This window comes from Drosophila miranda, chromosome 2 (assembly GCF_003369915.1).
Source record: "Drosophila miranda strain MSH22 chromosome 2, D.miranda_PacBio2.1, whole genome shotgun sequence".
NCBI classification, from domain to species: Eukaryota; Metazoa; Arthropoda; class Insecta; order Diptera; family Drosophilidae; genus Drosophila; species Drosophila miranda.
The window spans coordinates 18,577,884-18,594,742 of NC_046675.1; the positions used below are offsets into that span (position 1 = coordinate 18,577,884).

The 16,859-nt window shown below is 45.7% G+C and overlaps 1 long non-coding RNA gene across 6 annotated transcripts in view; it reads right to left on the minus strand.

Annotated features, from left to right (window-relative positions):
* The window catches only part of LOC108155234, a 101,814-nt gene that overhangs the window by 48,390 nt on the left and 36,565 nt on the right, over nt 1-16,859 (minus strand). For all 6 annotated transcript variants that reach the window (XR_004472098.1, XR_004472094.1, XR_004472097.1 and 3 more), the window contains one exon: nt 16,253-16,308. This is a non-coding gene — a long non-coding RNA (uncharacterized LOC108155234). The remainder of the gene's footprint in view (nt 1-16,252; nt 16,309-16,859) is intronic.

Consider the following 16,859-nt stretch of genomic DNA (forward strand, 5'->3'; position numbering starts at 1 on the left):
ATCTCAAATGGACATCAACACGCAGAGAATTATCTCTACACTATAATGGGATGGGTATTAACATTTTCCGAGAATATTAAGGGAGAATGCCATGCCAGGCTTTAATTCGAATACAAGTTAAGGGCTGTGTGCAAAAAATCTCGTCAATAATGCTCCGAGTAATGCACCTCATTTCACCTCAGGGCCAGACCCAGCAACAAAATTGGCGACTGCCAGCAGCAGCAGACAGGAAAGCTTAGAAAAATGCCAGACAAATTTTATATAAATAATTCATTGTTGTAACGTGCACAGCTCGTCGAGGGTATTTCAGTTAATTAATGAAACGCATCAAGGGCGAGGGACAAAGCAAAGGACCGAGACCGAGACGCAATTGACGCCAAATGGCCCCGGGCGGAGTCGCAGACAGGACCCGGAGAGATCGCCGGTGGATTTGTAGGATGGTGGCTGGAGGGGCAAGGCAGCCAAATTAATAACAGACGGAGGCAGCTCCGCAGCGCTCGAAATTTGAACAAATGGCGCAGCAAGGACTCTGCCTGTATGTGAACGGGGATGGGGATGGGGATGGGAATGGGGATGTGTCTTCGTGTGAGGAAAGAGTTGGGGGCTGCGGCTGCGGGTACAGTGCAAATAACGGCAACGTAAGCTATCCTTAGGTCGAGGTGGTGGTTGCAACTCCATTTCTACCACCATTAAACTTGCCTCACACACACACCTACACACAATTACAAAAACACACAGATACAGAATCATGTTGGATTCATCTGCCATCCGCCATCCGCCATCGGTGGTGTGGTGGTTGGGCGAACGCGGAATAAGCCAAACGATATTCAAATTTTCTGCACAAACTTTACGGAGCGCATCAGCAGCAACAGGGCGGGACTGGGATGGGGTTGGGGTTGGGGTTGGGAGTGGAGTTTGGCGGTCGTGGGCACGTCATGTCACGAACCGCGGCTCCGGCATTAGCTAATAGTCAGGCAGCGGCAAAAGTTTAAGCCAGCACACAAGTGAGAGCTACCTGAGAGTCTGAAAGATCGAAGCTCGGATACTCTTTGGCTTGTGTTCATTTCATGAATCTGTTTTCCAAAGCAACATGCTTATGGGGATTTTGTTAGAAAAAACATTTTACAAATGAGGACTTTTTCTTAAAGCACTACTTTAATTCCAAATAGAACGTGTAGTGTAAAACACGGGACTAGAAAACCTTCCCTTTTTCTGAGGAAGGGTATAATGAAAATGAACCATCCCATTCCACTCCACGAGCGCGATGTTCATTACACAAAATTTGCATTTAGACGCAAACATCGCGTCATCGGGAGGAGGGATGGAATGGAGGGGGTTAGGTGGAGAACGTGGGGGGTGAGTGCCGGGTGTTGGGTTGTTTTGGGACAAGGCAGACCGAAAAGTGCACTTAAACATAACTCAGGCTCGTGACATCGCGAAATTCTTCCATTAGTTCCTGCCGGATCCTGTCCCGGCCTCGGGCCCCTGCCAACCTGAGAACTGTGGGTGCATACGAAATTTGTGGGCATAATCGACAATCTTCCTCATCAAGGACGTCGCCATTGCTCCATCTAAATTATCGTCATCACCGCTATCGATGGATGCGAGTGCGATGTTGCTGCGATGGGGGACTTCAGTTCTTCAGCCCCAGTGAGCGGTTATTTACGAGGCAATCCCAATCGACGACAGCAGCGAGAGGCGGGAACTGTGCGGGGGGGATGGGGATGTCACTTGTCGGCTAATAAACTCATCGCTTGCTAACTTTATGGCCTGTGGCGATTTCGTCAGCGGCCACTGGCTCTGACTAAGCCGCTGACTGAATTGATTCTGAATCCATTCAGATTCGAATGGCTGCCGAAGTCGAGCGGAGAGGAGAAATGGCTTAATTAGAGGATTCGATTCGCCATTCACCTGCCGCTGGACACAATTTAGTATGCTAATTAATTCGCTTTTGATTTATCCTCAGACAAAATGTTTGCTGGAAACAAACAAGCGACTAACAAGAACCATTTCTGAACACGAGGCACCCTGTGTGACCGCCTCAAAATATGGTCGAAGAGAACGTCAAAAGCTCTCTTTTGACACCAGAACTCTCTTAAACTCTCAGCGCGTAGCATATGTTTGTGTGGGGGTGGTGTAGGCAGGCTTTAACAGTATACAAATATTTGTGGGTGTCAATAAATTAAATAAATACAAAAATATTTTAAGCGGTTTTTTAAATAGCAGAATAAAAAATATCAATATATCTGACTAAAAATATAGAAAAACACGACAATTCTGATTGATTTATTTGTTATGGAACTTCAGAATAGTAGCCAAAGCATTGTGTATACGGTTCACTTCTCTCAATAAGAGATATTATATACACAATACATATAACTCAACAATTGAGCAAAAAGCCAGACACAAAGAGGACAAGGGACATTGTTCATTTTCCCGCATTGTTCCGCTGCTTGATTTGGTTGATTCAAAATGCATTTGAATTTATCAAAAAACTTTCGTGATGATGGTTTCGGATGATGGATTTGTAGCTAAAAGCTGAGCTGCGGATTCCTTTCATGGCGCAAACCAATTTCTCGATTCAATTATTTTCAAGTGCGAAGAAGTGTGAGAGAATTCAGAATGCACACCCGAACCGAACCGACCCGTTCCGCTCCCAGCTGAAACGTGCAATTGGCCAATGGAATTTTTCACTTCACTATTCTCTGCTGTGCACGCCCCTCCCCTCCTCTGACGCTCAGAAACGTCTGCGAGAAATACTTGTAATCAAAATGGTCGTCTGCGTGGCTCTCGAGTCGCTCTCGCCAGAAGGTGTGGATAATTCATTTTCCTGCAGTCCAAGTCCAAGCTGCTTGGCATGTTGCCGATGAGTGCGTTGGCCCCGCTTGACCGGCACGGACCGGTCCTCCTCCTTTTGCCCTGCAGCAAGCTCAATTGAACTTAATTCGCCTGAACCCAGAATTGAAACAGAATCGAAACAGAGCCAGGATTTGGGCGCTCTCAGCTAGACGCAGAAACGTGTTCAATTTGCGCTCATGAATGTTTCAGCATGTAGTTATTGGATTTAGTTTCGGCACTTGGCACTAAGCATTTCTGCCATTTTGCCCCATTCTCACTTGTAGTCTCGTCTCTGCCCGACATTTCTGCTGGCTGGCGAAGCGTGATCGAAATTCGCAAGCAACCCAAGTCGAGGAAAATCTCATAAGGCATCAAGTGTGCACAGCACCGGTATGGGGGCAAACTGAAAATATTAAATATTATATGCTAAAAGGGGGGGGTTTTCTGATTTTTCATTCGGACGTGCTTTTATTAAACTCTTGATGAGAAGGTTTCGAAAACTTCATGGCTATAAAATCTCATCCAATCCATCTGATTATACCGGGATTAACGAAAGCATTTTTCAGTAAGCATCATCAGTCCATATCAACGTTCCACCAAGCAAGGGAATAGATGTGACTACATCAAGAGGTCGCTGAACTCAATGATTTAAATGAGCCAGCAATAGAATGATTGATATCATTTCCAAGGTAGCTCCCAGACAAATTGGGTCAGTCGATGGCGAATGTGGCCCTGACAGTGAAGAGAGAGCAGCAGCAGCTCGGTGACAACTACGTCATAAAAAGTAACATAAAATTCCCTGCGACGACCTTGAAAAGCAGTAAAAATTTTTAATGACTCTCACTTTTTACGGCCAACTCTCGTAGAACGTAAAACTTGAACTGTGACGGGCACAGGCACACAGCACTTCCAAGCCTGGCAGCATCGTAAAGCGGAAAGAAAGCAAAAGTAGCCGAAGTCGAAGCCGCCAGACGAGGTGGTTCTGACTCTGAGAAGAGATCGCTCCGCTCGTCCGCCACAAATTGTCAATAGCCCACTGTGCGGCCATAGTGCGTAGATTTAAACTGGCCCTGTAAGGCACATAGGAACGTGTGTGTTCGGCGTGTGTTTTGTTATTATTATTCTGCCTTATTTTGTGTGCCCCGACCTCGACGATGCGCGGTTGTCCCTGTTTTATTGCCCTGCCGGTCGTGCCGCTAGCATGACATTGAGCCCAACCCTTTGTCTAACCAAAAGAAGGCTCGGCTCTCGGGCTCAACCCTTTGAATGAAGCGGGCAACTAACGATAATTGCGCGCAAGTTGCGCCTAATTTAGTTTCAAGGTCTGCTATTTTTTCTGCTCTGGCAACGGCCTGGAAATTATCATTTCATACTTTATGGCAGCAATGTGGCATAGGCGGGGAACATTCTCTTAATTGGCCCTTTGAAACTAGAAATAATGACACTCAAGACAAGGCCGAGAAATGTGCTGGCATTGAATGCGTCCTACACAGCGGAAAAATGATCAGTTTTCAACGGAGCACTGTAGGTGCAAGATCAACCAGATATGCTTTCACTTGGTCCATTGAAGCATCAATTATATCAAAAAATTTGAATTCCGAACGGCTGTTTTTTAAACTTAAAATACATTTTACGGAATAACTCTTATTTGTAGCTTTTAAAATACAAATAGAATACATTTATTATTTTTTTCTTTTATTGAAATAATAAAACGTATGTGTTATTTCTCATTTTTATTGAAAAAGTCATAGGGAAGTGTTATCTTTGATCTTTTCAATAAAAATTGGCAAATATACGTTTTTTTCTGATATCGCTAAATATGCTAAATATATGCTGTAACATATTTAATTCACATTGATCTATTTAGGCAAAGTTTGCATTCATAACTCTTATTTGCAGGCCATGGAAAAAAGTGAAAACAGTGAATGTACGTTTTAAAAATTTGAAAAAGACTTTCAAAAGGAATACAATTATATTTGTTAAATCGAAGGACGTTTCCGAGCCATTTAAAAACAAAAAATGTAATCTACTAATTTATAAAGACAGAAGCAGTATTCGGTTATGAAAATAGAGCACTTTCGTCACATGACATTCATGATATTAATCATGCAATTGTCTACTCAACAGCCTACTCAACAAATCAAATATATGATATATGATGTTACCAAAAAAAATGTCTGTACCAGTATATCTCTTCGTTTACATGCATATATTGGTTTGCAAAGTACACTGTCATCCCAACATGCTGATCAAGATGAGTGAACCTTTTATTAATTAAGACACCCATATATCATTATAGCCGAATAAGCTGTCAGACACCTGTCTTCCGATATTCATGGCATTAGCTTTGTGAATTTTCCGTGTTCCGCGGGGTTCATTATGGAAATGGCTTCTGTCTGCTGATAAGAATGTTTGTAGAGACAACAAAATGTGGAAAACTTTTAATGAGAAATGTCGCCAGTGCATGCGGTGCGATTCCATTTGGCTTTCCCCTCGTTCTCGTTCACGTGGTGGTTCGGGCTCCATTCCATTCCCAGTGGCGTTTGGCGAACTCGACAATTTTCGTTACGAGCGAGCATCTTGCCAAAATGAGAAAACTTTTGCCAACACCAAACGTGTCGACGTCCCAACCCGTAGACGGTGGAGGTGGAGTTTGCAAACAGAGGAGCAGACGTAGCCCGCCACGACCATAAAGCTCCCCGGGCACGGGCCACAGCGTCACCAGCAGTTGCGTTGCTGAGAGAAAATCTGTTTCGAGTGGCTGCAATCCTCGTGGACGATGTAGGTGTTGTCTGAACGCCAGAGCCCTTCCTCCCGTCCAAGGGAAAGCCTTCCGTCCCATTATTTGCACAGCAGTTGCAACGAGCCAGCAAAGCAGGATACGATAAGGACGATGGACCCTGCTCCCACAGGAGAACCACCCCAACATCGGGGCAGCGGATGTATAGGCACTTATTCCGTGCCCTGGGCGGGTGGTGACTTTTCTTTTATTTGAGCATGAAGCAACGATTCGGAAGAATAGCTTCGTTCCCATTCCGTGCTTGTGCCCATGAGCGTACCCATGTGGGGGAGCTCGAGCTCGACGTCCCTACGGCTCCCTGGCTGGATTTGTCTGACGGCGGGCGTTGCATTTTGGTTAAGTGACGTTCAACGGTCGTGCACTGTCAGAAATTCGAATCGGTTCCTGACTACTCCTACGAAACAGGCCAAAGGAATCGTGCGGAGTTTATATTCACCCAGAATCTTGTTGATCAATGTTCTTTTCTCTAAACATAACTATATTATGAATTCTATAGAAGCATGAACTGACTAACTTTTATATTTGAATTTTTTTGTATTTTCGATACTTTGCTGTAAAATTTTTTTACCCATCATCATATTGAGCTGAAGAATAACAAATGCATGAATAATAAATATGCTAATTCTTCCTCTTATTTGGCTACCAAATTGTTCCGATTTCTTTCAGTGCACAGAGGAAGATTTGCTTCGTGTGTAAGTGCCTGAATTGCTGGGATGTGGATGTTGACATCTTTTTCGGCTGGAGGAACACACCTACATAAGTGTGCTCACGAAGGGAACGACAACAAACAACCCAAGCTGGCAACGGCAACGGCAACGCCAAGGGAATGCCGGCCTAGATAAGCTCGACAAATAAGAAAATATGATTCCATCTGACTTTTTGTATTCGCTTACTTTATGAATAGCATATCCCGAGACGGAATCTCGAACAGGTCGTGGCATAAGCTGGGACTGGGGGAAACCAACTTATAGTTGACCGAACTCTTGCCACATGAGTTGTCCCTCTTTTTAATTTGGCTGCCAAAAGTGTTGGCCAATATTTTTGGTAAAGTTTTTATGTCCCCAGCAGATTCCTCCCCATTCTCCGTGCTATTTTGTCAGTCTGTTTTTCGTGAGGTGAGGCGGGCTTCTAATGAAATTCGTCACCTCGTCTCGGCATCGGCCTCCAGTTTCTTCCATATTGCGGATTCTTGAGCTGACAAACTTTGGCTCGCTTAATTATTTCCGGCTTGCGCTGTGTGTGGCAGCTGCTAAGGAGAGAACTTTTGTTTATCAAGTCGTTAACAGCGAGGCACAGACCCACAAAGTGCACGCTGAGATGCGAATTGGATTTAGGACCTGGGCCTGCGCTCGCCCTGAGACACTGTCGGGGGCATGGTGCTTGGTCTCGCCCTTGGGCCTTTATTAAATAAATCAGCGGGCGAATGGTTGTCCGCGCTTGGCTACCGCACCGTGGCAGCCATATCGGATGTAAATCGAACACTTAATGGATTCACCTGCAGGGGATAGCGAATCCCCTCACAACCAATAAATTTGCATGCATTATAAGCACGATATAAATTACGAACTTTATTTGTGAATTAAACGTGAAATGAATTAACGTGACTGAAATATTCCATCTTGGACAGCGGCATCTTGGAAGGCCTAGCACGGAGTCGGAGTCGAGGTATTTGCATAAATTGTTCCTGTAGTTCCAGCTGGATCTATCCTCTTCCGACTAGTCCCCGTCCCCATTTTCCTAGTGAAGCTCCAAGTCTGTGACTGTCAGTATATGTAAGTGCGAGTGTGAGTGCAGATAAAGAAGTACGTTTTATGCAATGTTTAAATTAAAATAAATTCTGCATTTAAGATATGCAAATTCTGCTGCGCTTATTGTCCAGTGAATGAACAACTCCCATTCTATGAGAGACAGGGTCTGACTGATCTGATCCCTGATATGCAGAGTTTGACATTGCAAATACCAGCGCTTCCATTTCACCCATATATGTACATATTTTCTTGATTTAAGCAATTGCCTCCTAAATTAATCATGGTTGAGGAATTCATTCAAGCGATTGCCCCTCCCCATCTAGCTGAAACACACAATTTGCCCGCTAATTGTCAATTAGCTGGCGTCAGTGTGTGGTCCGAAGAATGGAAATTTGCATTAATGCGAGGAGCCGTGCTCGAGTCCAGAAAGGGGGAATCTTAATTGAGCTCCCAGTGCCGACGGCAAGTCGAGTCTCGGCAGTGGAGAGGGGCCCAGTTAGGCCTTCTGTCCATGGTTGGGTCAATGCAAGTGTATCCCATCATCTATCGATTCATTTGTCGGGTTGATTCACAGAACTATTCGAATCCTTTTTTTTAAAGTATGTCCTGCCATAGGGTTGACTATGATTTTGTTTTCAGTCCTGGCACATTGCTGGAAAATTCTCGCCTGCTCTGCGCAAGGAATCGATGCTGGTTCGAGCTGTTGTGACGACCAGGGTGACGCCGCAGCCAGACCCATTCCATGCCCTGTCTCGCTCTCTACAGCATACTAGTACCGGTCTGAGCTGTATCTGAGTATCTGCCTCGGTCTCTGCCCTGCCCCGGCGACCAACGCGTAGGGTTTCCATGGCAACGAGTTCTCTAATAATGGAAGACACGCGCCGCGGTCCCAGTCCAGAGCGGAGCGAGGGAGAGCGATGGCACTTTTGCGTTTGTGTTTGTGCGTGCACTGGTGTGCGTGGGCGGCGCTGCCGCTGCCGCTGTCGCTACCGACGTCGATGTTCGCGTTGCCACGCCTGAATCGAAACTTTATCTGCGCCGAGTGTCGGCGCATGTGCGAGAAAAGGAGAAAAGGCCCAGTGGTGGTGGATGTAGTCAGATAAATCCAGAATGGCCGCCGAGAAACGCCGCACCGCCACGCTCACCAGTGCACGCACAAACACCAGTGTAAAGCTGCCATTAATCGCTCCCCCTCCCCCCAACCAAAAGACTGGGTCCACAGCAGCACAGCACAGCCCGTCCGACTGAAGCGCCCCCTGGCGGGAAACCGTTTTTATCTCCGCTGCTTATTGGAATTGAAGGATATCTGGCCTCGGAGCAGCTTCCCGGTACGCCCGCCAGGCGTCACTCTTGCGAGGCCAATTGGAACTTCGAGTTAGATAAGACATGGCACGTTGGTTTTCTTCCTTTGAAACCTCGTAAGTTCCAATCAATAGGTTACTATTAGGGGTACCGTCATACTAGCTGTCCGCTCAAAAAATTTCAAGTCTAAGGAGCCCTGGGGCAATCCAAAATATGCCATCATCCCCGTCCCATTTCGGTGCCCATTATCAACGCAGTCAGATGTCAAAGGATGGACACCGTTTCTATCCACAAAAAAATTTGTATTGAATTTATTGTATTGCATAAATAAAATGCCAAATAATGCATAAATAAAGAGCCAATTTGTGGAGATGACTTTGTGGTCTCACAAACGAAATCAATGTTCAATCGTATACCACTAATAGCTGCTGCTGCTCCAACCCTGTATGGTTTGGAAACCAACGGAGTATATTTCAATTTTCAATATTTTTATCTCAGAGACACATATTGAGATTAATTTAAAATGCTAGCACTCATTGATCCGGAATGATTCAGTGAGGTCGGCCCATTACGAAACGCTGTTTCCGATAGCAGGAAACCCCATCGGCTAATTAGTGTTAATGCTTTAATCGCAGTCTTCTAAGTGGAAATTTGTATGGTTGGGGTCACTTTGGCTACCTGGAGATGCATACGTCTTTATTAGTGGCTTATAAGTTCTAGCATAGCTGTTAATAGGTTTCTGATTCATGAATAACAACTAACTGGAGTACAGTGTCCGCCCGAGAGAGTGAACTCTTGGCAATATTCATTCATTTTAAAGATTGAACATTGTTTGAATTGAATACTTTGTTTAGTGAAATAAACAACACCATATTTACTTGAATTATTTAAAATGGTGGGAACCCGTTCAGTAAATGTCTTGGCATTTAATTGGATCACTTTACCCATTGACTACTGTAGTTAAAGTTATTGTAAGCACGTTTTTATTGATAGGCAGAGAGAGTAACCATTTTAAATCGCCAAGGATCTCAGCAAAGCTTTCACCGAGGTCTCCGTCCCGTCCCCATCGAGGAGAAGAAAAGGACAACCTTGGCACGCCCATGGAGTTCACTCGCTCACTAACCAGCCAGGGTGGCGGTGGCCTATAAAAGGGCCAACTGCAAAAGAGCAATACAAATAATTTGTAATCAGTGGCGTTAACAACGCGACCCATAAATTTATATTGACCTCTGTAGCCTCGGCGGAGTGTCGGGCTGCGGCTGGGACTGGGACTGGGGGCAGCCTGCAGCACCGTGAATTATGCAAGTGGAGCGATAAAAGCAAAGCCCGGCGAACTAAATTTATTGGATGCCATCCACTCATTAGCATCCAAATGCGGAGCGCAGAGCGCGAACCGGAGACGAACGAACTCATTAACAGCCCCAGCGTCTGAGAACCATGTCCCGAAGTCAGCCCCAACCCAACCCAGCCCAGCCCAGCATCGACAGCCCTGTCCAGACTGCTCCATGGCGCTGAATAAATAACAAAGTGACAACCACAAAAAACGACCACGACCAAAAGGTGGAGAAGGAGGAGAGGCGGAGGGAGTGAGAGTGAGAGTGGGAGTGGGAGTGGGAGGAGGCAGGCAAGAAGACAAGAAAGTGTACAATAATTGGGCTCACAAATCACCAGACAGACCACGGCAGGGCAGGGCAGGGCAGCACAGGAGTCGCTGTCGATCCCTGGATCGGGGCATCGCAGCACAGCGGTGAGAAGGAGACTGAAACGGAGACGGGACTGCAGCAGCCGGAACACAAATGAACACGAACCAAGTAAATTGAGATTCTTTAAATTTATGCACATATTTTTTTCAGAAGCAGTACGTGGAGCCACTTAAGCTCCTCAACGACCACGAGTCTCGGTCCATTCCACGACGCGCCCGTCGAGAGGACCCCAAGGCCCCACAAACATGGGCCAGCAAATCTGCGCAGGGGCGGGCCGTGGCTCCATGCCACCCAACCACATCCGCATCCGTTTGTCCCGTTTGACTCCGATGCTGGTTGGCTTCGCTCCCTGGCCATTTGGTTGGTTGGCCAGGCCCTGGCGTGGCGTGGCGTGGCGTGTGTGGCGTGGCATATTGATGAACCGCAACAAATTGGCTCTACGGTGGCAACACCAGCAGAAACAGCAGAAGCAGCAGAGCGCCGCACAATGGGAGCAAAAGCTAGGCACAGGCACACAAAGTCATGAGCATATATCTAAGATAAATATAAATATGTGGTAGATTTCATTCAGCAGGTCACAGTATAAGACTGATTAGGTTTCAGCTGAAAGATAACCTTTTTCCGAGTTTTCATTGTACTTTTATTCGATTCTATCCCAAGTCGAGTCCACTGTACTGATTCTTGCGGTCTCGGGGACGGCACAACTTTTTCTAGCCATTATACTCGAGAAAAAATTGTAAAAAACAAGCGAGAAAAAGAGAAAAATAAACGAAAATAAAAGTAACCAGAAACGAGAAACAAGAAACAAGACAGACATCCAGCCAAATACTCGCAATCTAGGAACCGCAATGCCTGCCCAGTCCTCGTATCCAGTTCCATTTGAATCCCGTCTCTCCCCAGCGTAGTTTGTGTGTAGTTGCAGCTTGGCAATCTGCCATCATTTGGCATAAATCCCCCAAGATAAGACTCCACGATTGCTCTCCAAAGTTCGTCGCGCGCACTAAGCCACGCAGTTTTGAGCAGGAGCTCCTTCGCAGAGTGGGGTCAGATGGGGATGGGCAGATGGGTGGAGGAAAGTTCATAGTTCATAGTTTGTGCCCGCAACTACTCAGAAATAATATAAATTTTTAAAAAGTTTGCTCCTCCCCCAATGCCGACGGGAGCTCGAGTTCTCGGCCATATAAGCAGGGCGAAACTTGGATTGCGCTGAGAAATGCGGCCATTTATATTCCACCTCGGTCGGGTTTGTCCTTATAGTCGTGGTCGTGGCATATAATAAGTCACAAAAGACTGGGTTCAATGCACGCCTCCGTGCCTTTCACTGTATTCCCGCTCTATTCTAATCTTATCCTAGCTCACTGGCAGATTGGCAGACATTACGATGCAGCACCGCACCGCAAGTTAATTGCCGCTGCAACAAGGGTCATCAATCATATTTCATGGCCTTTTTGGCAGCGATTGGGCTTGTTCTTGCGAGCTCGCTTTTCGTTGACTCAAAGATGTATGGAAAGCTTACTTACGGGAATGATTGATACTACAAAACTCCACCTTTGGTCCCACATTCGTGGTTTTCCATTTCTAAAACTCCAAAACGCAACTCCAAAACAAAAAGTGTGCCATAAAATGACACAAATGTTGATTTCACAAATGCAATCCCATGATATATGAGAAACAGTAGTAGATAGTAAACATATTTTCCATTCAAGAAATATCTGCCATTTCTGTTGCGACCACTTAAAAATAAATAAACCTGAGTTTAAAAATACAAATAAAAAGAAAGAACTTGTTTGTGCTTTGTTTTCTTTATTGGGTGGGTGCATTAAAAAATGTAAGTAAATGTTCTCCAGCCCCCTACACACACACACACACACACACAAACATGCTATAACAAATGTGCTCTATGAGTCAGGCCAAACCCACACCCCCATACAGTCAGCCAGAATTGTATGCAGCACTGAAACACAAACAATTTGAGTTTTTATACTTCGTGCTCCGAGAGTTCGAGGGTATAACGTTTTTAGTAAACTGTATGTAACAGCCAAACGGATGCGCCCCACCTAATTCCCTTCATTCTGGATCGACGTCGAGCTGTGAAGACTTTTGGGATCTCACACTTGTGGAGTCCACATCGGTGGAACCAAAAAGTTTGATGCATATGCAAATCGAGTACGAGTATATTTATCCTGTCCCGATTAGCAGGTATCTTATAGTAGAGGTACTCGATTATAGCGTTATCCGTTGTTTCATATTTATCTGCTGTGCCCCACTGAGGCGTGTTTACGAATGGGGCCGGACTGTTGCCCTCAGCCACTGCCAGAAATATAAATTTAAATCCAATAACTGCAAAAGGTATGAACAGATTTTTTGCCTCGATTCAAGTCAATCTCTGTCTCTATGGTGTGGTGTGTGTGCGCTGCTTGCGCAGTCGAATTCGAGTTGGTCGTGGCATGGTTGCATGGGGCAGGGGGAATGGCTGCCAGTTTCAATGGCCGCCAACAGCCCGAGAGCGCTACCTGTGTATGCCTGTGCCTGTGTGCGTATGCGCGACAAGGACGCAGCGTGTGCGCGTCTCCTGCCAGAGAGAGCGGGACAGGTCATCTTTGACTTGCAGTGGTTGCTTGTTGTTGATGCCACGTGAGATTCAGTCTGAGACTTGGCTGTGATTGCGGCACCTCTGCGTACATTCTCGCACATATGTATGTATTTATATGTGTGTACATTCATGCAGAGGTGCGAAGCAATTACGGTGCCTTGTCCGTGGCAGTATCGGGCCAGAGATTGAAATATATACATATACACATATGCAGCGACCACCCTCACCCCACCATTCAACTCGCACCCGTTCGGTGCGCAGCTGTTTATGTCTGTTCACAACTTGCGGCCGTGCTCCTCCACACGTTTCATTAGCCGTGGCCTCCAGCATTCTGACGCAAATAAATCAAACGCAAGGGAATCGCACAAAATTCTCCCTCAGATACAATGGGATGTCGAGAAATGGGACCAGAGTACACCGCAAGAAAATATATTCCCTCTAAAAATAAGGAAGGTAAGCCGAGGCCTGTCTAAAAGTATACAAAAGTTTTTCCGAGCTATCTCCGAAGGAGAATGAATTTCCTTTTCCAGTGCAGGCTGCAGAATATTAACCCATTTTTCATGTTTTATCTCTTCTCACCCTCTGCCCCTTGAACTCTTTTACTAATTCCCGCGGCCTAGGAAGGTGAAGTGGGAATGGCTCGAAATGCCAAGGGCAGCACCTTCTGGCACTTAATGAAATTGAGTTCTGGCCACCGCCACCGCCTCCACCCTCCCCATTTCTCTTCGAGCCTATGGACATGGACTGACTTTTTTTTGGAAGACTGCGGGCCTTTCTAATTGCGCATCCTTAATGTAATCAAGCCACTCGAAGCGGGAACGGCAGCGATGGGTTGCTCTCCATGCAAATGTATCTAAGAAATTAATAAAATTAATTCACCTTCGCCTGGCAATTGGAATTTTGCACCACGCAGCGCTGATTAACATTTCAAATGAAGTTCCCCACATCTGCCTCTGCCCCAGCGGACCTTACAGCGTCAAGTTACCTGTTCCACGGGGTCCGGCATCGGGGTGGGCCAAGCCAAGCCACTTACATGTTCTCTAGTCCTCTTCTTCAGACGTAATGTCATTACTTATTTACAGCTGTTCAGACATGCCGAGCAAAAAGTGCTATGCCGCGCAAAACCCTTTTCGATGTTGCTTAAATAAATTTACTGGAAGCCAATTCAGTACGAACTCGAGATATTGTAGAGAGATATTATCCCAGAGATACCTTGCATCAATGGTTTTCATTTTGCGTTAAATATATACAAGAACATAAAGACAATTACGAAACATTTAATAACACTAAAATTCGAGTTAATTCTATATACGATAGTTTGCGATTCAATTGAAAATTCCACCTGTTTCGGCTAAAATTTCATTAAATTCGCGCAATACCTTCCGTTAACTGATCAATATACCGACAGAGCAGAACACACTCCTTCTTAACAATCTGTAGACTATTTTATTTGGTTTTGGCTCAATGAAGAGGGGAGAGGGGAGAGAGATACATTTAATTAAAAGGCACAAAAGGCAGGCAAATTGAAGCCGCAAATAAAGCAACCAATTGAAGCGAGTGTGGAGAGCGCTTAATGAAACTGGCAAAAGTCAGGCAAATAAACGAGGTATTTATTTACCGCCTGAAGACATGAGCCGCAAGAGTCAGAGGCTGAGGCAGAGACTGACAGAGTCGGAGACCGACCACAAAGGAAAGACGTCTTTCGTCTTAGTGAAGGGAAAGTGGAGGTGGAGCGACTTACATAAGAGACTGACGGGAGAATTCACTTCCGTGCACTTGCGTGTTTATTAAATTTCTGGGGTTGTCTCATTCTCTGGGCATTGATTCCTACAACGCAACTATGCACACCAGAGCACATGGGGCGATGGAGGAGTGGCAGGGAAGCAGTAAGAGAGTGCCGAGGGCTGAGCCAGATATGGAGGTGGGTTGCTAATATTGTGTAACCTCATGTAATTACGTGTATTCCTCATTAGTTCGGAGTCGTGGCCGGCTTTGGCCAGCTTCCGCTTCCTCGCAAGATTTGCGATGTCAACGCACAGTGGAACTATTATAAATGCCATCTAAATCGGCGAGAGCTTGAAAAGTCTATAGCCTCTGGGATTCGAACAAGGTAACAAAAATTGTTCTTGTAACTAAATAAATATTTGGGTTGGCTTATGTGGGTGGGGCAGTGTCTGGGAGAATGTTATTGGAAAGGATCGGATACATATGTACATCTATGTACCTTGGTCTTATTCTCAGAAATTTGGGAAATTTTTCGCAGTACCAATAACAACAAAGGGGATTCAGACCATTAATTCAATAACACCTGTATGTATTCTCAATTAAAAAGAAAGAGTAAGATCCCATTTCTCATTTTTTAAAAACATCTCAAACCTCGGTTCGATTTGTAATTGCCGCTGCTATACTTTGGCCAATTAAAAAAATTTATGTGTAGCCAAATTTAATAAATCTCTATTCAAACATTTCTTTTTATTCGGACGTTGCTATTCAGAAAAGTTCGTTTGATGTTCCATGGTGCAGCAGTAGCTCCGGCGAAGCCGTCATGTGCCCTCCATTATCGGGGCAGGGCGATGGCGGGTTTCAAGGCGAGTCACGTTCGTCGGCCAACCCATTTACTTAGCTAAGCGACGGGGGTTGCACCTGCCTCGCAGAAGCTCCATCCCTGCAGGACAGCCTGCGGAAACCCTCCCACTACCCTTAGATAGAGATTCGCACAACTTGTTACTCGGTCGCCTGGGCAGGCGATTTCTCTGCCCTTCCCCGTCTCTTTTTCGTTCCGATTCGATTTGATGGAAATCTTTGAGCTACACGTTTCTGTTCTTATCGCTGGAATATGGAAATTTCGCCATTTATTTGATCAACTTTTGCCTTTTTTCATATCGAGGCAGCATTCTGTGAACTGGGTCTTGGGCAGGGGCGGGAGGGTGTGGAAAATAAATGGCAAAAGGTACAGCATTGGGTCGCAACTATTTCATATGCCCCACACATATGTACATCTGTATGCCCTCCGCCTCGTTTAGGAAAGTAATTTACCAAAAATCATGTTTGCAAATAAAATTCGAAACAGGCGTACGAATGTGGAGCGTTTTAGGGATCTTCTGGCAGAACAAAGCTCGACTGCTGTCTCTCCCCAGTTGCACCTGCGGCTCGATTCAATTGGACAGCTTGGCAGTTGCCATACGGGGTTTTATGCGCATCGCCATTATTATTACTTTTATTTAGCATATATCCAAACAAATGAGAGACGTTTTGGATGCAGACTTACCTGGAACAGCTGCAGCCTGGCGACATTCTCGCCCCAGGGGTCGGACAGGAATCAAACTGAAATGAGGTAGAAAACAAAGAAATGCTGTTTAAATGAAGCAAATAAAAATTTCGCTGATCGGTACTCTAAAATTGGCATATGGGAAGGACATCCATTAACTACCAGGAGTGGGAGTGCATACGGGCTTCGGTACATTGGCCGGGGTATGTAAGCGTAAGCATGCTTACATGCAAATACTTTTCACAGCCGATTACATACAGAGCACGAATGACCGGACCCGGACCCGTACCCAGACCCAGTCCTTGTTCATTGGCAGTATATGTACGGATCATGTGAGCGACCCGATTTATGCCGGATCACGCTCCTCATTATTATTTCACGCTTATCATTTTATTTCAATTCATTTCGGCCCAGCGCCTTCCCCCACCCCCCACCCTCACCCACAGCCGGGCCCAGACCCAACCCAACCCAACCCAATACCTCGGAAAGTGCGCTTTCGTGTTTGCAGAAAGCAAAAATACAATAAATTCATAGTTGTTTCCAGGGGAGGGGACTGTAAGGGGGTCGGTGGCTGTGGCCCCCCCGTTCACGCACCACGAGATACTTG